The sequence below is a fragment of the Astatotilapia calliptera genome, chromosome 3, assembly GCF_900246225.1.
Source record: "Astatotilapia calliptera chromosome 3, fAstCal1.2, whole genome shotgun sequence".
In the NCBI taxonomy this organism is placed as follows: domain Eukaryota; kingdom Metazoa; phylum Chordata; class Actinopteri; order Cichliformes; family Cichlidae; genus Astatotilapia; species Astatotilapia calliptera.
In genome coordinates, this window is record NC_039304.1 from 41,717,344 (window position 1) to 41,743,323 (window position 25,980).

Consider the following 25,980-nt stretch of genomic DNA (forward strand, 5'->3'; position numbering starts at 1 on the left):
TTGAATTGAATTGAATCACTTCGACATACAGGGAGTGCAGAATTATTAGGCAAATGAGTATTTTGTCCACATCATCCTCTTCATGCATGTTGTCTTACTCCAAGCTGTATAGGCTCGAAAGCCTACTACCAATTAAGCATATTAGGTGATGTGCATCTCTGTAATGAGAAGGGGTGTGGTCTAATGACATCAACACCCTATATCAGGTGTGCATAATTATTAGGCAACGTCCTTTCCTTTGGCAAAATGGGTCAAAAGAAGGACTTGACAGGCTCAGAAAAGTCAAAAATAGTGAGATATCTTGCAGAGGGATGCAGCAGTCTCAAAATTGCAAAGCTTCTGAAGCGTGATCATCGAACAATCAAGCGTTTCATTCAAAATAGTCAACAGGGTCGCAAGAAGCGTGTGGAAAAACCAAGGCGCAAAATAACTGCCCATGAACTGAGAAAAGTCAAGCGTGGAGCTGCCAAGATGCCACTTGCCACCAGTTTGGCCATATTTCAGAGCTGCAACATCACTGGAGTGCCCAAGAGCACAAGGTGTGCAATACTCAGAGACATGGCCAAGGTAAGAAAGGCTGAAAGACGACCACCACTGAACAAGACACAGAAGCTGAAACGTCAAGACTGGGCCAAGAAATATCTCAAGACTGGTTTTTCTAAGGTTTTATGGACTGATGACATGAGAGTGAGTCTTGATGGGCCAGATGGATGGGCCCGTGGCTGGTTTGGTAAAGGGCAGAGAGCTCCAGTCCGACTCAGACGCCAGCAAGGTGGAGGTGGAGTACTGGTTTGGGCTGGTATCATCAAAGATGAGCTTGTGGGGCCTTATTGGGTTGAGGATGGAGTCAAGCTCAACTCCCAGTCCTACTGCCAGTTTCTGGAAGACACCTTCTTCAAGCAGTGGTACAGGAAGAAGTCTGCATCCTTCAAGAAAACATGATTTTCATGCAGGACAATGCTCCATCACACGCGTCCAAGTACTGCACAGCGTGGCTGGCAAGAAAGGGTATAAAAGAAGAAAAACTAATGACATGGCCTCCTTGTTCACCTGATCTGAACCCCATTGAGAACCTGTGGTCCATCATCAAATGTGAGATTTACAAGGAGGTAGAGCAGGGCGATATGGCCAAAAATATTTATCACGATATATATTTGAAAATTTGCGATAACGATATAACCAACGATATAATTGATGCGAGACAAAATAAAACTCCACAACATTACTAGCGCAAAAAGACAACCTTCCATTTATTTTCACTTAAACAAGAAGCCGGTTTTTATGTACATTAAAGCTTTATAAAAATGTAACAGTGCAAATGCAAATTCCTTGCTGAAAGTTTAACCAAAAGGCATTTCCAGTAGAAATGAGCATAACCATGTATAATATCCACTGAAGTTGAAAAGAGGTGCTTTGCAACATTAAACTGAAGTGTGCAGTACATATTTTTCGGACCATAAGGTGCACGGGATTATAAGGCACATTAAACGAAACAAAGCAGTCAGATAAATCAAACTTTATTAAACTCATTCTTCTTGCTTCCTCCACTTCTGTACCATTGATTCATGAATGTTGAATTCTCTGGCAGCTGCATGTTGTTGCAGTATATGAATGACTAACCTTGTATTGTGGATGGATTATCTCAGTTGTTCTCCTGACTGAAGTTTGGTCCGTTTACAGCATCCTGCCATGCGATTGCATTTGTCTCTAACTATCAGGAACGTTAACTTTTATAAGTGGAAAAGTGTTAGTGTTTGTCCTCCAGCTTCACTGCGTTTATATTATGCTAACGTAGCTGTGTCGCTAACGATCACGTAGCACATCATTATATAGCAGCTAGCCCAACTTCAGTAACCCTACAAACGTCACTGCTGTTTAGTTTCCTGTCTTCATTTATGTTGGAAGTGATAGAAGAGCTGTACGTTTGAATTTTTTCAGAAATCTCTCAATCAGAACATGCAATATCATGCTTAGGTAACTAGAGAAACTAGCGAGCTAACTTCCGCTAGCTCCCTGCTAACTTCTAACTCCGTTAAATGTAATACATTTTGTTTTCATGGATGCCTGGAAGTTAAACTTCATAGTTTCACCTGGTAAAGCAGCAATGCTGATCGTTTTATTAAAGATGAAAGAATTTAGACAGTTTTTAACTCTCAGTGATGCTGCAGTGTTGTTTGACCTGAAGCATACAGAGTTTAGGACCCAGATTACTCCCAGATTTAAGAGCCTCTTAGTCCGACAAATACAACAATAACGACGGTCGCCTGCATGTTCTGCAAAAAAATGTGCTTTGTCGTGTTTCTGACGGACAAACACCAAACCAGTTCCACATCACTGAAGTTGCACCATTTTTACAAACCAATTCTGGTTCATCTGATTCACTCAACAATCGGCCATGTGCGTAGGAAAACAAAGACACTGCGCATGCGCGTTTTACTCATTCTATCGCGATATTTCATTTTCCTATCGTTGCCCAACATTATACCGATATTACCGTGAACGGTATAATATGACCCAGCCCTACAAGGAGGGAAAACAGTACACCTCTCTGAACAGTGTCTGGGAGGCTGTGGTTGCTGCTGCACGCAATGTTGATGGTGAACAGATCAAAACACTGACAGAATCCATGGATGGCAGGCTTTTGAGTGTCCTTGCAAAGAAAGGTGGCTATATTGGTCGCTGGTTTGTTTTTGAATGTCAGAAATGTAGATTTGTGAATGTGGAGATGTTATATTGGTTTCACTGGTAAAAATAAATAATTGAAATGGGTATATATTTGTTTTTTGTTAAGTTGCCTAATAATTCTGCACAGTAATAGTCACCTGCACACACAGATATCCCCCTAAAATAGCTAAAACTAAAAACAAACTAAAAACAACTTCCAAAAACATTCAGCTTTGATATTAATGAGTTTTTTTGGGTTCATTGAGAACATGGTTGTTGTTCAATAATAAAATTATTCCTCAAAAATACAACTTGCCTAATAATTCTGCACTCCCTGTATAAATGGTAAATGGCCTGTATTTGTATAGCGCTTTACACTACATTCAGTCATCCACCCATTCACACATACATTCACACACACCGGTGATGGCAAGCTACATCAACACATATTTAAACATGGTTGTAATCAAACTGCATCAGATTATTGGTGATCAACAGAAATCCTTGGGCTCAGCTCCACAAAGATTTCCAGTTTGTTTACTGTTAATGCAACATGTACAACAGGTCCTGAGAAACATTAGCAGTATGACAGCTGAGTGTCACCTTCTTCTTCTCATTCATCACACTTTGTTTTCATTCATGTCCTCCTCATTTTTACTTTTTAACATTATTACAGTTCAGTCACAGATTCACTCAAACACATGATCATGATTCATGCAGATTTGAGGAGCACACATCTGTTAGCTGTTCTTTCTTTCATGGTTAAGCTTGTACACTGATCTACAGCTTACTGACACTGAGTCATTTCCTCATTCATAAAGTCAAAGCTCAGTGGAGAGTGTACATCTGCACAAATTTACCTTGTTACAAAAGCAGAAATCCCAGTTAAACATTGGTTTGCTAAACATAAAGCTTTTACGGCCAATCAGTCATCAATATATCAGGATGGGGACGGCAATGACATCACAGATTTACCATCAGATCAGAATAAAATCTATGACCTCCATCTTTGTAACTCTGGGACTCTTTGGATAGTGTTGATATCAGATTGGAAGCTTCTTCAGTTCTAAGGTCAAATGGTGGAGGGTCCCAGATATAAACCTAGTGGAAGTAACCCCCCACAGAGGGACAAAAGGACCCCCTGATGATCCTCTAATCACCTGAGCCAAGGTGTGAAACTGGGTGTGGGTCCCAATCAGCCAGAGTTTCGGGTGAGCTCATTGTGAAACCTGGCCCCACCTTATCATGCGAATTCCTGAGGTCAGATGGCCCAGGATGTGAGTGGGCGTTAAGGCGTCTGGGAAGGGATCTGAAAACTGGATTTTAGATGGCAAAGAGTTGGTGTCGTAAACCCCGCCTCTGTTCAAAGATGGTCGCTCACAGTGGACATAGATGCTTCTTTCACTCCTCTTTCAAACACATCTGTTAGCTGTTCTTTCTTTCATGGTTAAGCTTGTACACTGATCTACAGCTTACTGACACTGAGTCATTTCCTCATTCATAAAGTCAAAGCTCAGTGGAGAGTGTACATCTGCACAAATTTACCTTGTTACAAAAGCAGAAATCCCAGTTAAACATTGGTTTGCTAAACATAAAGCTTTTACGGCCAATCAGTCATCAATATATCAGGATGGGGACGGCAATGACATCACAGATTTACCATCAGATCAGAATAAAATCTATGACCTCCATCTTTGTAACTCTGGGACTCTTTGGATAGTGTTGATATCAGATTGGAAGTTTCCTGCACTGCAAACATTGACTGTGTTACACACTGATCAGTGATCAGTCATTGTTTGATTGGAATCAATCACACTGATCGATTCATCTGATCAAAGTTCAAGCTGCTCAATGATAAGCATAGACATTATAATAAATGATGGATTTTGTATAAACTTTGAGTCTATGATGATGACAGAGTGATTCCTGCTCCTCTGGATTCACACAGAGCTTTTGCTATTTATTTACCCTTTGCCATTGTGAATCATAGTGTCGGACTCCGTGACTCACACTGAGCATGCTCAGAGCTGATTGACCTGACTCTGATCAGCTCATCTGCAACAGGAAGGTACTTCCTGGAAAATAGCTTATTATCTAATATGAGCTGATTACTGTTATTAATGCCTTATTCTCGTCACAGAGCACTGCACTTTCAGACTGCAGGCTTACTTGTGCTTCCTGGGATATTAAAAAGTAAAAGTTTAAAAGTGTTTCTAATAAAAAGCTTTGAAAATAAATGCTTGTCTTTTTTAAACTGTTGCTGGATCACTGATTTCACACTGTTGCAGTCAAGCTGGAAATCATTCACAAGTAAACTTCATATTCACCAAAACGCAGTGTGATGTCATTAGGAAATGTCTCAGCCTCCAGCTTACAAGAAAGCATCTGACTACCCGACCGGGTAGCATTACCCATCATGCCGTGCAGCAGTGTCAGTTTGTAAATGTGCAATAATTCCTGCTCCAGGAATTACAGTATTTCACAGATGCTTTCTGCTGTGAACTTTGACCTGCTAAAGAGAGTCGGCTGTGGATTATTCATCTTTGTGTCTCATACTTAGACCTGTGAATAAGAACGCTACACAGTTAATCAGGGTCCCCTCTCTCTGAATTAGGAAAGGTCAGCAGGCCATGTGTGGGCCACGGGCCATACATTGAGTATCACTGTTTAAATGTGAACATTGTTCTGCTACAGTCAATACACTAAATCAGAGAGGAAGAAAACAGACTTTACCATGAAAATCCTCCAGTATATACTCCTGCTAGTATAACATCAGTCTGATGTCTGCAGTTTAGTGTCAGCACAACTTTCACATCATATACATCTCAGCACAACTAAAACATAGAGACTGACCTCAGAATTTCAAGTCCACATCCTGGACTCTCCAGAAAACCACACAGCTGCTTCACTTCTGAATCCTGCAGGTTGTTCACGCTCAGGTCCAGCTCTCTCAGATGGGAGAGGTTGGACTTCAGCACTGCTGCCAGATAATCACAGCTCATCTCTGACAAACCACAGATGGTCAACCTGTATAAAGAATAAAAGATGTAGGTTTATTAGACAAAGTGTGTGCTTGAAATCATTCAGTGCTATTCAGAGCTGAAGAAGTTTCAGAATGTAGAAGTTTAGAAAACGGTAACTTCAAACAGCTGAAGCCAACAGGAAGCAGCTTCAAACAAACGCAACAAGAGAAAAACCATTAAAGTTTTACTTTTCTAACAAGATTATTTTAAAGACAGCGTCACTGATGATCATCTTCTGTTCAGCAAATCTTTGGATGACCTTTCTGTCTTTATGCTCATGAATGATGCTGTAACTCTGTGACTGTCCTGGGACTGTCACCAGTATTGTTACATCCTTTTTTCCTGAATTTCCACAGCTCTTATAACAGCAGTGTACATTAACCTGCAGGCACACACTGCCTCTGCTTCAGCACTGTTTATGATGCACAAACTGCAGGAACCAAACTCATACTGGCTTATTTGAATCATGTCTGTTTACAAAGACACTTTGAGGCTTTTATCAGTGTGTTTCCTGTCCTACTAGGAGTGATCAAACTGTTCTGGATCAGTAAGGGATGGTTTCCAGCCAAAGAAAGACCAACACTGTACTTCTTGTGCATTTATGGCAGGAACATCAGCGCTGTATCGTTGGAACAACACAACACGCCCGATGAACAATGAGGACAAAGAAAAGGCGAGTGAGAAGACCATGGTGGTGTAGAAAGACCGGTAGGGGCTCCAAGACTGAGGAACAGAGACATCAGACTGAGTACCAGCTGAAGGTGCTGCAGTGATTCGGGGAGCTCATTCCAATCTGAGGCTGTACCGTGTGAAATACGTAGACCACAGTTTCTTCACCGACTTCAGCCAAATGAACATCTGGAGATCCATCAGTGCAGGAGCGAGTGATGAGCCATTTTATCATATACACAGATTCCCTCATCAGCTGCTCTAATGTGAGTGCACTGATTGAATCTGCTTGAGCAGCAGTATATTGCTTGTGTTGTTCCTTTCTAATCAAAGATATGGGACTGAGCCACAGCAGCTCTTTATCCTGTTCTTCACTCTCATTGGTTCTTTGTGCGCTTGCTTTTAGAATAGTAGTCATTCTTATGGTTAAAAGAAGACAATCGGTTGTGACTAACACTTAGCCCCTTTAATATGATCCAGCCCAGGCTGCTGAGGGAGAAGTTGGAGGACATGCAGGCAGAGGTTCCACTGGTCCAGTGGATCAGTGACTGCCTGGCGGGATGACCACAGTTTCTGAGACTGCAGAGCTGTGGTCAGAGAGCCTGAACAACAACAACATAGGATGTCTGTGAAGATTCTCAGTCATCCAGGTCATCGTAGTCAAAGGAGCTTGCAAAGAAAAGCGTCTGGACTTCTTTAAGTTACTTGAAGACGTTTCACCTCTCATCCGAGAAGCTTCTTCAGTTTTAAGGTCAAATGGTGGAGGGTCCCAGATATAAACCTAGTGGAAGTAACCCCCCACAGAGGGACAAAAGGACCCCCTGATGATTCTCTAATCACCTGAGCCAAGGTGTGAAACTGGGTGTGGGTCCCAATCAGCCAGAGTTTCGGGTGAGCTCATTGTGAAACCTGGCCCCACCTTATCATGCGAATTCCTGAGGTCAGATGGCCCAGGATGTGAGTGGGCGTTAAGGCGTCTGGGAAGGGATCTGAAAACTGGATTATAGATGGCAAAGAGTTGGTGTCGTAAACCCCGCCTCTGTTCAAAGATGGTCGCTCACAGTGGACATAGATGCTTCTTTCACTCCTCTTTCAAACCATCTGTCCTCTCTGTCCAAAATGTGAACATTGGCATCTCGAATGAGAGATGAAACGTCTTCAAGTAACTTAAAGAAGTCCAGACGCTTTTCTTTGCAAGCTCCTTTAACAACATAGGATCACTCCATAGAACTGCGCTGTGCACTTTCCTCTTCACCATCTATATGGCCAACTTTAAGTACATCACAGAAATTTGTCTCCTCCAGAAATTCTCTGATGACACGGCCATTATTGAAACCATGGAAATGGGACGAGAAGAGGAGTACAGTCGCTTCGTGGTGTGAAGAGAAACACCTGCAGCAGAATGTGGCCAAAGAAAGGAGCTGGTGGTGGACTTCAGCAGAAACAGATCCCGACCCTCCTCTGTCTGCATTTGTGGGACTGACTTTGAAATAGTCACATCCTACAAATATCTGGGAGTTCAACTGAATCACAAGCTGGGGTGGTCTGCCAACACAGACAATACCTTCAAAAAAGGTCTGAGCCCACTTTACTTTCTATGAAGGCTCAGATTCATCAATGTATGCAGCAGACTGCTCTTTGTTTTATCAGTCTGTTGTTGAGAGTACTATCTTCTTTGCTGTGGCAGAAAGAAGGAGCACGAGAAGCTGCAGAAGTAGCAAGGGCTCAGAGAAGAGCTTGAGAAGACGTGGAGGGAGAAGGTCTGCAAAGGCGAGTGAGGAATTAGTTTTAATATAAATCTTTATCTGTTTAGTGTGGAACAGTCTTTCAAACAGTGATCTTATGAAACACAGTCCCAGTTAAAATGTGATGTTTCAAGTAAAACATGACTTATACTGCTCTGCTGCAGGTTCTGACATCTTTTGTCCCAGTTGTTAAAATAGAAAAAGGCAGCCTACTGGACATTTAACACAGGGGCTTAACTGTGACTAAAAACAGACCTTCAGTACAAATGTATTATGGAGCAGTGTGTGAATAAAAAGTCCCCCAGTTACCCCTTCCTGACACTATGACAGCCCCCTCCTCCAATCCCTCTCTCAGCAGCAAGACATCTTCTCCCCCCCTCCTCCCAAACATCTCCCAGTGTCACAGGTCAGGAGACAACTGAGGAAGCTTCGCCCCAGAAAGGTAGCAGGCCCAGACAAGGTGTGTCCTAGGATGCTAAAGGCATGTGCTGCTGAACTTGGGGAGCCGCTACAACGAGTCTTCAATCTCAGTCTGCGACTGGGGAGAGTGCCCGCCCTATGGAAGACACCCTGCATCGTCCCGGTCCCCAAAAAGAACCGGCCCAATGAGCTGAATGACTTCCGACCGGTGGCACTGCCGTCACATCTTATGAAGACTCTAGAGCGGCTCTTCCTCAACCTCCTCCGACCACAGGTACAACATGCCCAGGACCCACTACAGTTTGCATACAAGGCGGATGTCGGAGTGGAGGATGCCATCCTGTACCTCCTGCATAGATCCCACTCACACCTGGATGGGGGAAAAGGCACAGTCAGGATCCTGTTTCTTGACTTTTCCAGTGCCTTTAATACCATCCGGCCCTGTATGCTTCAGGAAAAACTGAACAGGATGGAGGTGGATCCCCGACTACCTCACCGACAGGCCACAGTACGTCAGGCTGAAGGACATCACGTCTGACACTGTGGTCAGCAGCACAGGAGCACCACAGGAAACTGTGCTGTCCCCTCTTCTCTTCACCCTGTACACCTCTGACTTCTGCTACAACTCTGAATTATGCCACATTCAGAAGTTTGCAGATGACACGGCCATCGTGGGGTGTATCTGGGATGATCAGGAAGAGGAGTACAGAAGTCTGGTGAGGAACTTTGTCGCATGGAGTCACACAAACCACCTGCAACTCAACACCTCAAAGACTAAGGAACTGGTTGTGGACTTCGGGAGGTCCAGAGAAGGTCCACTGCCAATTCAGATAGAGGGGGAGGAGGTGGAGGTGTTCAACAAGTACAAGTACCTCGGGCTGTGGGTGGACAACAAACTGGACTGGTCATGCAACACAGAGCACCTATATAAAAAAGCCCAAAGCCGACTGTACTTCCTCAGGAGGCTGAGGTCTTTTAACATCTGCAGGAAGCTCCTGAGGATGTTTTACCAGTCAGTGGTTGCTGGAGTACTTTTCTATGCTGTGGTGTGCTGGGGGAGCAGCACAGCAAAGAGGGACTCATCCAGGCTGGAGAAACTGATCAGGAAGGCTGGCTCTGTGGTCGGCATGAAGCTGGACACTCTGGTGACAGTGGCAGAGAAAAGGACACTAAAGAAACTGCTGGACATTATGAACAATGCTGGGCATCCTCTGCACACGGCCATTAACAACCAGAAGAGTCTGTTCAGTGACAGGTTGCTTCTCCCCAAGACAAGAACCAACAGACTTAAAAACTCCTTTGTCCCACACGCCATCAGACTGTTTAACTCCTCTCTGGAGGGGAGAGGGCGGGGAAACAGGAGGACAAAGGAGGGGGAACAACTAAGCTGTAGTGCCTCTTCACCTCACTGTGCAATAATTTTGTTAATAGTCAATGGTGCAATAGACTCCATACTTGAAATGTGCAATTCACTTGTATTTTTTATTTTTATTCCTATTTATCCCCTTCGTATATTATATATATATATATAATATATATATATATATATAAAAACACCCAGCACGCCCCTGCGGGCGGTTTATCCTTCAAGCTCGGGTCCTCTACCAGAGGCCTGGGAGCTTGAGGGTCCTGCGCAGTATCTTAGCTGTTCCCAGGACTGCGCTCTTCTGGACAGAGATCTCTGATGTTATTCCCGGGAGCCACTCGCCTAGCTTGGGAGTCACCGCACCTAGTGCTCCAATTACCACGGGGACCACCATTACCTTCACCCTCCACATCCTCTCGAGCTCTTCTCTGAGCCCTTGGTATTTCTCCAGCTTCTCGTGTTCCTTCTTCCTGATATTGCTGTCATTCGGAACCGCTACATCGATCACTACGGCCGTCTTCTTCTGTTTGTCTACCACCACTATGTCCGGTTGGTTAGCCACCACCATTTTGTCCGTCTGTATCTGGGAGTCCCACAGGATCTTAGCTCGGTCATTCTCCACCACCCTTGGGGGCATCTCCCATTTTGACCTCGGGACTTCCAAGTTATACTCGGCACAGATGTTCCTGTACACTATGCCGGCCACTTGGTTATGGCGTTCCATGTATGCCTTGCCTGCTAGCATCTTGCACCCTGCTGTTATGTGCTGAATTGTCTCTGGGGCATCTTTACACAGCCTGCACCTGGGGTCTTGCCTGGTGTGATAGACCCCAGCCTCTATGGATCTTGTACTCAGAGCTTGTTCTTGTGCTGCCATGATTAGTGCCTCTGTGCTGTCTTTCAGTCCAGCTTTGTCCAGCCACTGGTAGGATTTCTGGATATCAGCCACCTCCTCTATCTGCCGGTGGTACATACCGTGCAGGGGCCTGTCCTTCCATGATGGTTCCTTGTCTCCCTCCTCTTTTCTTGGGTTTCTGCTGCCTGAGGTATTCACTGAGCACTCGGTCAGTTGGGGCCATCTTCCCAATGTATTCTTGGATTTTCGTTGTCTCATCCTGGACTGTGGTGCTGACACTCACCAGTCCCCGGCCCCCTTCCTTCCGCTTAGCGTACAGCCTCAGGGTGCTGGACTTGGGGTGAAACCCTCCATGCATGGTAAGGAGCTTTCTTGTCTTTATGTCAGTGGCTTCTATCTCCTCCTTTGGCCAGCCTATTACCCCAGCAGGGTACCTGATCACGGGCAGGGTGTAGGTGTTGATGGCCAGGATCTTGTTCTTACCATTCAGCTGACTCCTCAGGACTTGCCTGACCCTCTGCAGGTACTTGGTGGTTGCAGCCTTTCTAGCGGCCTCTTCATGGTTCCCATTTGCCTGCGGGATCCCCAGGTACTTGTAACTGTCCTCTATGTCTGCAATGTTGCCTTCTGGTAGTTCAGTTCCCTCAGTTCTGACTACCTTCCCTCTCTTTGTTACCATCTGACTACACTTCTCCAGCCCGAACGACATTCCAATGTCATTGCTGTATAGCCTGGTAGTGTGGATCAGTGAATCAATGTCTCGTTCACTCTTGGCATACAGCTTGATGTCATCCATGTACAGGAGGTGGCTGACAACTGCTCCGTTCCGTAGTCGGTATCCGTAGCCAGTCTTGTTAATGATCTCACTGAGGGGGTTCAGGCCTATGCAGAACAGCAGTGGGGACAGAGCATCTCCTCGTTAGATCCCACACTTGATGGTGACTTGTGCTACGGGCTTGGAGTTGGCCTCTAGTGTTGTACGCCACATCCCCATTGAGTTCCTGATGAAGGCTCTTAGGGTCCCATTGATCTTGTACAATTCTAGGCATTCCAGTATCCAGCTGTGGGGCATTGAGTCATAGGCCTTCTTGTAATCAATCCAGGCAGTGCACAGGTTGGTCAGTCTGGTCTTGCAGTCTCGGCTGACTGTTCTGTCTACCAGTAGCTGGTGTTTTGCACCTCTGGTATTCTTGACAATTTCTTTCTGTGTCCCACTCATGTATTGACCCATGTGCTATATATATATATATATATATATATATATATATATATATATATATATACACACACACACACACACACACAGTGGGGCAAAAAAGTATTTAGTCAGCCACCGATTGTGCAAGTTCCCCCACCTAAAATGATGACAGAGGTCAGTAATTTGCACCAGAGGTACACTTCAACTGTGAGAGACAGAATGTGAAAAAAAAATCCATGAATTCACATGGTAGGATTTGTAAAGAATTTATTCGTAAATCAGGGTGGAAAATAAGTATTTGGTCACCTCAAACATGGAAAATCTCTGGCTCTCACAGACCTGTAACGTCTTCTGTAAGACGCTTTTCTGTCCCCCACTCGTTACCTGTATGAATGGCACCTGTTTGAACTCATCATCTGTATAAAAGACACCTGTCCACAGCCTCAAACAGTCCGACTCCAAACTCCGCCATGGCCAAGACCAAAGAGCTTTAGAAGGACCCCAGGAAAAGTATTGTAGACCTGCACCAGACTGGGAAGAGTGACTCTACAATAGGCAAGCAGCTTGGTGTGAAAAAATCAACTGTGGGAGCAATCATCAGAAAATGGAAGACATACAAGACCACTGATAATCTCCTGCCACCCTCAGACACTGTGCAAACGAGCTGGCCCCAGTGTTTTCTGGCATTTTCAACTCCTCACTGCAGGCATGTCATGTGCCTGCCTGCTTCAAGTCCTCTACCATAATCCCTGTCCCCAAGAAACCTAGGATCACTGGACTAAATGACTACAGACCCGTGGCTCTGACATCTGTGGTCATGAAGTCATTTGAGCGCCTGGTTCTCTCCTATCTCAAGACCCTCACGGCCCCCCTCCTGGACCCCCTGCAGTTTGCATACAGAGCCAACAGGTCTGTAGACGACGCCATCAACATGGCCCTACACTTCATCCTGCAGCATCTGGACTCCCCAGGAACCTACGCCAGGATCCTGTTTGTGGACTTCAGTTCTGCCTTCAACACCATCCTTCCAGACCATCTCCGAGGCAAGCTTTCCCAGATGAATGTGCCTGATCCCATCTGCCGGTGGATCACTGACTTCCTGACGGACAGGAAGCAGCATGTGAGGCTGGGAAAGAATGTCTCGGACTCCCGGACCATCAGCATCGGCTCCCCTCAGGGCGGTGTTCTTTCTCCTCTGCTCTTCTCCCTGTACACCAACTGCTGCACCTCCACCCACCAGTCTGTCAAGCTAATCAAGTTCGCAGATGACACCACCGTTATTGGGCTCATCTCGGACGGGGATGAGTCTGCCTACCGGAGGGAGGTTGAACGTCTGGTGACCTGGTGCAGCCACAACAACCTGGTGCTGAATGCCCAGAAGACAGTGGAGATTATTGTGGACTTCAGGAAGCACACAGCCCCACTCCCCCCCATCATCCTGACTGACACCCCCATCACCTCTGTGGACTCATTCCGCTTCCTGGGTACCACCATCACCCAGGACCTGAAGTGGGAGCCCACCATCACCTCCGTCATCAAGAAAGCCCAGCAGAGGATGTACTTCCTGAGGCAGCTGAAGAAATTCAACCTGCCAACACGGACGATGATGCAGTTCTACACTGCAATCATCGAGTCCATCCTCACCTCCTCCATCACCGTGTGGTACGCTGGAGCCACTATCAGGGACAAACAGAGACTGCAGCGTGTTGTGCGCTCTGCTGAGAAGGTGATTGGCTGCAGACTCCCATCTCTGCAGGACCTGTACACCTCCAGGACACTGCGGCGTGCAGCTCGGATCTCAGCTGACCCTTCTCACCCTGGACACAGTCTGTTTGACCTGCTCCCCTCAGGCAGGAGGCTCCGGTCCATTCGCACCAGAACCTCTCGCCATAAGAACAGTTTCTTCCCCTCTGCTGTCGGACACATGAACAATAACCATATGACTGTTCCCTCCACTAACACATGACCCTACGCTGTGTCACTGCATCATTCCATGTTTGGCACTGATCACCACCTGCACTCATGTATACATCATGTATGTATCTATCTAATTAGCACTTTTAATTCTTATTCTCATGTATATATCTCATGCACATATCTTTCTACGGAGCACTTTTAATTCTTATTCTTATTTTTATGACACTATGTTTGCACTGAAGCACCGCAGCAATTTCCTAATGTTGTAAACCTGCTCAACATTTGGCAATAAACCCCTTTCAGATAGATAGATAGATAGATAGATAGATATAGATATATATATATATATATATATATATACATATATGTATATCTATATGTATATCTATATATATCTATATATCTATATATATATATATATATATTGTTAAGATTCAATATTGAGGAAGGGTACAAGAGGTGATCGAAGAATAACCACACCAATCCGGCCGGGTGAAGTCAAACGATGATTTTAATGAATACACGCGTGGGAAGACACTCTGTACGCAGACAGCCAGTAGTCTTCAACTTAATCAAAGCATGAACAGATATTTTATAGCATCAGGGTTTGTTTACTGACGCCCCTTCATACGTCACAGACACATTTTATACATAGATCAGATCAACATCATCATGACTTTTCACCCAGAAAATCATCTCCTATTTTCATGGCTTGGTACTTTCCGTTCTTATCTTAAAATGAATTGTTCCTCTTTCTTGTCGAGACAACAAGAAACGGTTCCTCTTTTACCGAGACAATTTTGTAGTTACAACCAAACATAACTAACCTCTTCCTCTAAATAAATCTAATTTAAAGTGTGTGTGTGTGTGTGTGTTGACCTCACATGCTCTTTCTCAATTCACCTGTTGCACTTCTGACCTTTTACCAGACCAGAAGCTCACTGAGACTATGTGTATGTCTTCTACTAAATAAATGTTTTAATCAAGAACCTCTACTAAAACCTTAATATAAAATGATCTGATCTTAAGGCCTTCTTAAAGCTATCTGTTACATTGTTAAAGTCTCGTCTTAGCCTGCGGCTCAAAATAACTTCCTGGTTTCACTTCTGCATACAACTTCCTGTCAGCCTGCAACTCAGTCTTTCTGAAAGAGACACTGTTTAAACCTTGGAATGCAATATCCATGCTGCAAATTATATTATTAATGCAATGACAATTATTTAACAATAGCAGTAAAATAATTTCCCTCCTCGACACTCCCCCTTTTGACCTCTGGAACACCAGAGGTCACAATACATTGTGTCCTCACGCAGACCCTTCTCTGGTGGTCTCGAACCTCGAGATCTCCAGGATCCTCGCCCCTCCTGTGGTCGCCGAGATCAGTCTTCTGCAAAGGAAACAAAACACCTTTTCTTGCATCTCCCTAACTTATCCTATCTGGGACTCTTTAATTAAAAGCATGATCCTAATTATGCTCTTAACTTATTGACTTGTATTTATGTATACTCTTCAACGTTACTCATCACTTTAAAATCCCTTTAAGCGCTGGTTTCACGTCCGGTTGCTCGCTCTATTTTCCCTTATCTGATCATCAACATCCTGTGCACAAATTGTCGCTGCTGCAAGTTAATCTACTCCAAAAGAAAACAACCACTTTAATCAATTAAGTTCAAGCATATAAGCAATTACTCCTGTATACATTTCATCATAACTAAATGCTGCCTTGAAACAACTCCTATGTGTTAACACTAACTTCATTTTAAAACCTCACATTTCCTATGTTATCACCTGTTTCGGTATAGCCTTTTTATTTCATTTTGCTCCTTTTAATGTAACAATACCTCCTAATTCTAGTTTATCAGACTTAACCAAAATATATGCTTTCCTTCCTCTTTGGTCCTTCTTTAAGTTCAGTTAAAAGCTAAATGAATTTAAGGCCTTTTGCCTGGAATCAATACTGTCATGTGTGTTTCTTAACTCTGTGTCTGTAAGCGTGTGCAATCCTTCATGAACTCATATTATCCTCACAGTAGATTGGCTAATCATAGCGCTAGCCAAAGGCTCGTGACCCTCCAGAGACAAATTTGAGCCACAACTCCTTTAAAAGCACAAAATGCAATATGTATAAAAATCATTTCTATTTATAAGCTCCCCCTTTTATCCTAAAAATACCTCCTATGTAATATCTGTATGTGTAAGCCTACATTATAACCACTACTTCTAGAAATCAAAAAGAAATCAAAGCTGTTCTACCCCTTCAACCCTCACTAATTTTCCCTCTAAGAATTATTCACAGCTTTGAAAAACCGGCATTGTATCTTCTAAACAAGATTCAGTTCTGTCATGGTCCTGGGCCATGTTGGCCCAGTATTCTTGGTTCCTTGTATTTTCGCTCCTTATTTAGGCCAGGTTTTCTGAGGTGTCCTGTTGTGGTGTTCCCTAAGTGTTTTTCCCTTTGTGACTCTTACCCCCTTGTGCCCCTCTGTGTATTTATGAGCTCTCGTCTCTCTTTGTGTTTATTCCATGTTTCCCCCAGCCTGTTATGTCTGTGTTCTCCCCGTGCTTTTTCTCCTCCTGTCTGAACCTCTGTGTACTTCCTGTTTTACTTTGACAGTCTCTCGTCAGTATGCGTAATGTTGTGTTCACTCCTGCCCTGTCTCGTTATGTTTATCAGTGTCACCTGTGTTCTCCACCTGTGTGTAATCTCCCTGTGTTCTCTGTGTGTATTTCCCCGGACCTCCCTGCATCCTTGTTTCTGGTTTGTGTTATTAGCTTACCCAGTTTTCCGGTTTCTTGTTTTTCCACCAGTGCTGTTTTGTGCCCACCGTTGTAAATAAATATTCACCTGCACCAGAGCTGCCGCCTTTTGGGTCCTTTTCTACAACTCCACACGGCTTGCCTCGCAAACCGTGACAAGTTCACTTTTAATCCTTTAACCTTAACTTAAAAATACCAGTTTCAGTTTTACCATATCCAAATGATCAAAAACCCAAAAGGTCCTAAAATGATCCTAAATTATTAAACAATTAAATTATTAAACCCTAAACCCCCCTTTATCTTGATACATTTCATGTGTCAAGATACTATACAAAACTTAAAACTGCTCAGTTTTCCCCACTCATGATCCAATCTATGTCATAAAAATAAACTTAAAACAGAACAGTTATCAGTCATGTGTTTCTACAAGTAATGGTAACTGAGTTACATCAAAAAATATTTCCCTTTTAGCATTTGGCATTCTCCCAACAATATACTATAATCTCATAATCTAACCCCAGTCAACAAAGCAAAACAGAAATTTTTCTGGTAAAAGCAAATTGTTTGTCCACATTAATTCATCCTCACTCACATACAGTCTCACATTCACTCACATGCAGTCACACCATGTATTTGCTAATGGTGGAGCTTCCCGCGTCAGATTCTCCACCCTCAGCAAAATGAGCTCCGTCATTTTTATTTTCCATAGGAAAATATTTCTTCATGCTTTTGGACTGGATTGACTCGCATAAAATCCTTTTTACAGGGACTTACGACCTTGATCAGTCCCCACAGGTAGCTCTCCTCAGCCAATTGTAATCTGGAAAGCCCCCTTATATTTGCTCCTCCCGAGAATTTTCAGCGCCGTTATTCACTGTTGCAGGCCTGCTTAAAACAGAAATGAAAAATAGAGCTGATTGTTAGCTCATAAAAACAAAACAAAATCACCTGACAGGTTTTCTTTAAGTGCACTGTTACAAAATAATGGGCCCAATTTTTTAGACATGTCCATGTTTCCTAAAACTCCCTCTATTAAAAACAAAACAACAACAACAACCTACCTGACAGAATCAACCCATCACCACAACAACCTTAAACACACAAATCTTGCCACCACATAATTTCACCTCCTCAATACACCAAAAGTCTCATTAAAACCACTCAATTTGCACACAAAAATCACCCCCTTATGCTCTATAACATACTTCAATTCAGCATAAAACCCCCTTACGACATCATATAATCACTAAACTATAAATTTCCTACCCCAATCTGCACTTCTCGTCTCTGCTATGCTTCCTCTTCCTGAAAGTCACAGTCACACACACACTCAGGAAGTTCTTTCGTCACCACACACTCCAGCTAATTTGCATACTGAATCATCTCTCAAGAAGCTGTAACAACAGAAACATATGTTTAAACATTCCCAACTCATTAAATCATTTTATTTCTTCCAACAGTGATCACTAGTGTTGATCACTCAGTACGAGAGCACTCCTAAGTCACTCTTTTTTTAAAACTACTTTAATCCCTTTTTCGTTTTCATAACTCCCTTTGTCATATGGCTTATTCTATTCCTCAATTACAAACTCAAATGTATTTTATTAAACATTCACACCATTGTATCATTCATACAAAATAGCAAGCTGTTCTTCATTGCCTATGTTTGTGTTCTTAGCCAGGTTTAATCAGTGTCTATGCATTAAACTCCATGAGCTTGTCTTGTCTTTATAAGTTTAATGCATTTCCTGTTTGTGTGTGTGAATTTGCACATGGTGCTTTTACAGTGTGTCAGACTCCTTCATAATTTTGCCTTTAAACAGTCAATTTTCTCCTCCCCAACTTTACTAACCCAAATTCTGATTTCCTACGTTAAATAGCAGCATTCCTTGTCCTCAGCCAGAAGGTAGGGCTCCACTTGCCACTTTCCACCTCCACCCTAGCCCAGCGGTCTTACCCGTCAGGTCCGAGAGTATTCGTGACTGTGCCTGCCTTAGGTTGTCCCAGGGTTTCGAGGTGGGATCTTACCCGTCATGGGCTATCCAGCCTTCCATACTCGCCTGATACGGGGCCCAAGTGGGCAGGGGAGGGAACACACTGGCTCTGGGAATTAAAGGAATGTAAGCTGCTTCCTTCATTGCATCTTATGTTAAACTATCTCTATAATAAGCTATCTCAATTCTGACTCCTTCCTAGAATAATTTCACATATGGCACTTTGTGTATGTGTGTTTTCTATTCATTAATGTAATTGTCAGTTATTTTCTCTCTTCATTTTACTTTATTTATCTGTTTGTTTGTAACGTTCTACTTTAGTTCTACTAAACCTTGATGTAAAAAACAATACTCCCTTATTTCACGCACACACTCTGCATTTTGCCTACGCACACACTTCTCTCTCAGACTTCCTCTGTTCACACATCACCTTGCACTCACTCTACTATCAACTTTCATAGTGTTATTATTATTTAGTATTTTGTACACCTCACACAGAATCATTCAAATCGAGTACTCACAGCATTCACATCACAACCTTCAACTTTCACTTTCGATCCTGCAAGACGCAGAGATAGACATCTCCTTCACCTAACATAAAACTAAATTACCATATCAACATACAATTACTGAAATTCAAACTCAAATACACCGTTTGTTTTAATAAAGTCAAAGAGTAAACCGGTGTACCAAGTGTATGTACTTATGTGTTTTAAACTGAAAGAAAAAGAAACTCAAACTCTTATAACATCACTCATGCCTCTCTCAAGTTAAAAACACTTCCAAACTTTAAGACATCCTACTTTACATCACCAAAGAAATACCTCTCACACCTTTATTCATCATTCAAAACCTTCTAGTCACCGCATTCACACTTAAACTGTGACTAGAGTTGAAGAATATAACTCAAAACACAATTTCCTAAGAGTATTTTAGACATGCTTGTCATAATCAAAAAAGCAAGTAAAAAACAAACAAACAAAAAATTGAAACCTCCATTAATTCTCACCGCACACACAAGAAATTGAAAAAATAAAACCCACCAGCAACTAATGCTGGAGAAAAGTTACTACTGAAAGTGATGTGTTAGTCTTAAGTATATACAGTGCACTCAATATATTTATATATCTACATCCAAACTCAGTCAGTTACTATGCATCCCCTACGGCAACTCAAAACTTTATTTATAGTCCTTTACTAAACATAAATGGCATTTTAAACACACACTCAACACTGTTTGCAGCAGTATTTGTAAAACCAACTGTGGCTTAAACAGTTCACTGCTTACTCATTTGCATTTTCACTCACACACACCGTCTAAAAATAGCAGCAGCATTGCCTCAGACTCCTTTCACACAGAGATCTCTTATTACAAAGACGTCTTATATTTACAACTACTGTCAGATCTGTCAGCTTTAGCGCCTAACCAATTTCGACAAATTTAAAATAACCGCCCACCAATTAACCAGTATCAAGACTTTAACTGTTTCTGGCCTCATTTCTAAAATCCCTAACTCAATTTAAAAGCGTCAACCAACCCAAACTTTTTTGAAGTTTTAGGTTAAAGTTACACGCCCGAAGTCCACTTCTGCTGGCCAAAAAAGCGCAGATACCGTTGCAAACGGTAAGGAGATTCTAACTCCTAGTTATTCTGGAGTGCCCCAAACTCCACAGTGACCAACTGACTATCCCTCTTCGAGGACAATGTCTAAGCGTCCTTGACATTGGCAAGCGTTACCTCTGAGCACTGCGCTTCCTAGCAGACTCGAACTGCCGTTCTAGAATAATTTATAATACTTTGAAACAACAATCAACACCCGAAACAAGTGTATAACTGAGGCAGGTGCAACCTAGTGGCCAATTTGACCGCTCAGGTCCACTCTTATGACCAAATTTGGACTCTAACCAACACAATAACCAATTCCCTACCAACTACTTGAGACTCTAACTCAATTTCTTTGGGACTTCAACCCATTATTTAAACTTTTCTTATCAGACTCTTAACTACTTTCATTTCTTCTTAGCAGAACTCTAACTGCTTCAACTCATGAGATTTTCATCAAAATCAAAACAGACATCCACCAGTAACTTCAGTGAGTAGACTTAAATTTTATCATGTCCAATTTGGCACACTTTGGAAATAATTCAACAGGTAGTGCCTTACCTTTTGGATAAGCCGGCTTATGCCCACTCACTTAGACCACTGGAATTCATGTCTGCCCGTCAGACCACCTAAGACCCCGGATTTCTCCGTCCAAACCTCCAACTCTCCTTCCCCAATAACCGGACGAAGCCCCCAAATGTTAAGATTCATTATTGAGGAAGGGTACAAGAGGTGATCGAAGAATAACCACACCAATCCGGCCGGGTGAAGTCAAACGATGATTTTAATGAATACACGCGTGGGAAGACACTCTGTACGCAGACAGCCAGTAGTCTTCAACTTAATCAAAGCATGAACAGATATTTTATAGCATCAGGGTTTGTTTACTGACGCCCCTTCATACGTCACAGACACATTTTATACATAGATCAGATCAACATCATCATGACTTTTCACCCAGAAAATCATCTCCTATTTTCATGGCTTGGTACTTTCCGTTCTTATCTTAAAATGAATTGTTCCTCTTTCTTGTCGAGACAACAAGAAACGGTTCCTCTTTTACCGAGACAATTTTGTAGTTACAACCAAACATAACTAACCTCTTCCTCTAAATAAATCTAATTTAAAGTGTGTGTGTGTGTGTGTGTTGACCTCACATGCTCTTTCTCAATTCACCTGTTGCACTTCTGACCTTTTACCAGACCAGAAGCTCACTGAGACTATGTGTATGTCTTCTACTAAATAAATGTTTTAATCAAGAACCTCTACTAAAACCTTAATATAAAATGATCTGATCTTAAGGCCTTCTTAAAGCTATCTGTTACATTGTTAAAGTCTCGTCTTAGCCTGCGGCTCAAAATAACTTCCTGGTTTCACTTCTGCATACAACTTCCTGTCAGCCTGCAACTCAGTCTTTCTGAAAGAGACACTGTTTAAACCTTGGAATGCAATATCCATGCTGCAAATTATATTATTAATGCAATGACAATTATTTAACAATAGCAGTAAAATAATTTCCCTCCTCGACAATATATATATATATATATATATATATATATATCTATATATCTATATCTATATATCTATATCTATATATCTATATATATATATATATATATCTATATATATATACACATATCCCCACAGATATGAGCATCACTGTCCTCAAACAGCAAACGACTGAGTCTAATATTTTTACCTTTGTTGTTTCATTGTTTTCTTTTTAACCCTTTACAGTCGATCGGAGTGGGCACGCTCTGTTTTGCGTAACTATTTTTAAATCCCGGTAGCTCTGCAACCACGTAAGCTAGCGCAATAATTTTTTTTTGCATATGAAACCGGAGGAGTTGTACTTACATCTTATGCCATCAGCTTGTCCTAGGTCACAGTTTCCTTCCACATATAGCTTTGCAAAAACTGCATAAAAATCACTTGCAGCAACAAAAACATAATATTCCAGAAACACGCTTTGCCGATCCGATCAGCTGTTTGTAACACTTCCTACGTCCATCAGCGCGAACTATCACATGACCGCATGACCTGCCCGAAACTGGAAGTGACGTCATTTTGCGGAAATGTAGTTTTTTTACCATCGTGGCCTCAATAGCTTATACTTGTGTTTTTAAAAGTTATGTTTGACTTCATGACTTTCTGTGTCGTTTCTGGGATGCTTAGGACTCATATTGCACTGCTGGAAATAGTTTATTTTGATGCACATGCTGTTATTTTGCAAATTTGCACTATAATATTTATTTTCGTTTTTCCTGCAGTATATAAAAATTGGTGTATTTCAAAAATAAAACTATGAAGACACTTAAAATAAATTTCCTGTGGTGGGAAACTAGTTTGTGCAACTTTTTTGTATTTACAGTTTTGAGGGATAAACCTCTTAAATTTCTCTAACTACAAAATATGTTAAAAAAAAAAAAGATTTTTAATTTTTTTGTAGTTTATTGCACTTTTTTGCAATTTATGTAATTACTATGCACTTAATGCAGACATATTATTAAAGGTTGGGCTTTAATGGTTGTATTGATGTATAGCAACTTGAAATGCTCCCAAAAATGGCTCCACAGCATGTAAAAACATAATACAAGCTCTGGCGGACTTGGTTCTATGGTAGGTCTTAAAGGGTTAATGAATCTTTGTAAAAATCTAAGGATGTTTCAGGTCATATTTATCCAGGAAAACACAAACATCTAAAGAAGCTCATGACAGGTCTCTGACCTAGTTTGTCCAGGTTCAGCACTGAAGTCTGGAGGTTGAGGTTTGGACCCGTCACTCCTCATAGATGGACAGCTGGCTCCTGCAGACTCTGCTCTGTTCTCCTCTTCCTCCATCATCATCTTCTTGCGGACTTCAGTCAGTCTGAGAGGTAAACCACAAACACTCAGTGAGTTCACATTAACAGAAGTAACTGAATTAAAGTCACTGACCTCTGACCTGTCATGTAACCTAAAAACCAGGTCACATGGTCCACATCAGGGATCACAGAAACCTGATCTTACCTGCAGAACATTAGGAACAGCTCTGAGTCAGATGCAGTCAGCTCTCTGCAAACTCCAACCTCCGTATAAAACTATATTAAAAGCTCTTTTATGGCCATGCAGACACTTTAAGATCACATGATGTTCACACATGATTTCTGTGACTGTCGTAGTTTAACATGTTAACTCTGTACATGTAACATTCATGTTGATGCAGATCTCAGCTCCACATCAGCTCTGCTGAATAGTCTAAAGTTTCTCTGACACAATGAATTCAAACAGTCTGAGGAAACAAGGATGAACTTAAAGCTCTGACTTTATTGCTAGAGACGTATGAATCAAATGTTTAATCCACATTTGGAATATTTTGTCTCCTCAGTTAGAGCTGAAGAGATTTTTTTTTGTTGAACTGCTCAAAATCTATGTTTCCTTTTAATAATGTTTATTTCCCTCGTGTCTTTAAGAGCTCTTATCATTAGCTTAGTGTTAGCGCTCTGCAGGTCTCTGCTGTGTAAATACTAATCACAGTGACAGTAAAAGAGGTAAAGGCCATAAATAAACACTGCAGCTGAGCTGTGACGTCATCACGTAGGCTGCGATCTCGGAGTCTGCGGACTCTGGCTGTGTCCCAATTAAGAGACTGCATGCTTGAAGTACGCATTCCAAGTGCGGTTACGTCACCGCCACGCAACGACGGCTGTCCCAATTCGAAGTGTGCTTCAAATGCATACTCCAAATGCGCCGTCGATCTCCCCAAATATCAAGCGTGGTCCGGTGCACGCTTCGTGGTCCCATATATCCCACAATTCATAGCGCGGCGGTGGGTGTGGAGAATTGTGCCGCAAAATACGGCAGAAGGGAGCGGCCGAAGTGGTTGTTTTTTTTCTTTTTCCAAACTTTATTGAAATCATAACGCGAACGGTCAGTCATTCCAGTTCAGTTTGTACAGTAGACATACAAGGCAAATAAGAGTAACAATATACAGTGCAATGAAATAAGAAGGATGAATTAATAAAGGAGAAAAAAGAAAAAAGGGGGGATGTGACAGACTTCATAACAACTTTGTACTTGAAAGTTGTGACAGCTCACTCGTTAAACATTTCTGGATGAACTTCAATCAATGATAAACCTTTTTTATTGGAAGTTAATTTAAGAGAGTTTGAGTAATATTTAATTTCAATCAAAAACAAATTAAATGATGGGGTTGAGTTTGAAATTTACATTTATGTATGTGGAATTTCCCTAATAAGATGGAGCGGCCAAAGAGTGAACTGTCAAAAGTACTGAATATGACGTCACTTATTTATGTGATTATTATTATTTATGCGAATGTTTAATAATTAAAGTCAGTCATATATCCACAAACACAACAAGCTGAAAGTCAGTGATATACAGTGGGGCAAAAAAGTATTTAGTCAGCCACCGATTGTGCAAGTTCCCCCACCTAAAATGATGACAGAGGTCAGTAATTTGCACCAGAGGTACACTTCAACTGTGAGAGACAGAATGTGAAAGAAAAATCCATGAATTCACATGGTAGGATTTGTAAAGAATTTATTCGTAAATCAGGGTGGAAAATAAGTATTTGGTCAATAACAAAAATACAACTCAATACTTTGTAACATAACCTTTGTTGGCAATAACAGAGGTCAAACGTTTACTATAGGTCTTTACCAGGTTTGCACACACAGTAGCTGATATTTTGGCCCATTCCTCCATGCAGATCTTCTCGAGAGCAGTGATGTTTTGGGGCTGTCGCCGAGCAACACGGACTTTCAACTCCCGCCACAGATTTTCTATGGGGTTGAGGTCTGGAGACTGGCTAGGCCACTCCAGGACTTTCAAATGCTTCTTTTTCCTTTGTTGCCCGGGTGGTGTGTTTTGGATCATTGTCATGTTGGAAGACCCAGCCTCGTTTCATCTTCAAAGTTCTCACTGATGGAAGGAGGTTTTGGCTCAAAATCTCACGATACATGGCCCCATTCATTCTGTCCTTAACACAGATCAGTCGTCCTGTCCCCTTGGCAGAAAAACAGCCCCATAGCATGATGTTTCCACCCCCATGCTTCACAGTAGGTATGGTGTTCTTGGGATGCAACTCAGTATTCTTCGTCCTCCAAACACGACGAGTTGAGTTTATACCAAAAAGTTCTACTTTGGTTTCATCGGACCACATGACATTCTCCCAATCCTCTGCTGTATCATCCATGTGCTCTCTGGCAAACTTCAGACGGGCCTGGACATGCACTGGCTTCAGCAGCGGAACACGTCTGGCACTGCGGGATTTGATTGCCTGCCGTTGTAGTGTGTTACTGATGGTGACCTTTGTTACTTTGGTCCCAGCTCTCTGCAGGTCATTCACCAGGTCCCCCCGTGTGGTTCTGGGATCTTTGCTCACCGTTCTCATGATCATTTTGACCCCACGGGATGAGATCTTGCATGGCGCCCCAGATCGAGGGAGATTATCAGTGGTCTTGTATGTCTTCCATTTTCTGATGATTGCTCCCACAGTTGATTTTTTCACACCAAGCTGCTTGCCTATTGTAGATTCACTCTTCCCAGTCTGGTGCAGGTCTACAATACTTTTCCTGGTGTCCTTCGAAAGCTCTTTGGTCTTGGCCATGGTGGAGTTTGGAGTCTGACTGTTTGAGGCTGTGGACAGGTGTCTTTTATACAGATGATGAGTTCAAACAGGTGCCATTCATACAGGTAACGAGTGGGGGACAGAAAAGCGTCTTACAGAAGACGTTACAGGTCTGTGAGAGCCAGAGATTTTCCATG

At 42.4% G+C, this 25,980-nt stretch overlaps 2 pseudogenes; one reads left to right on the forward strand and one right to left on the reverse strand.

Moving 5' to 3' along the window:
- The window catches only part of LOC113019578 (protein NLRC3-like), a 576,297-nt pseudogene that overhangs the window by 393,997 nt on the left and 156,320 nt on the right, over positions 1 to 25,980 (forward strand).
- Positions 1 to 25,980, reverse strand: part of LOC113019593 (NACHT, LRR and PYD domains-containing protein 12-like) — an 82,688-nt pseudogene that overhangs the window by 28,413 nt on the left and 28,295 nt on the right.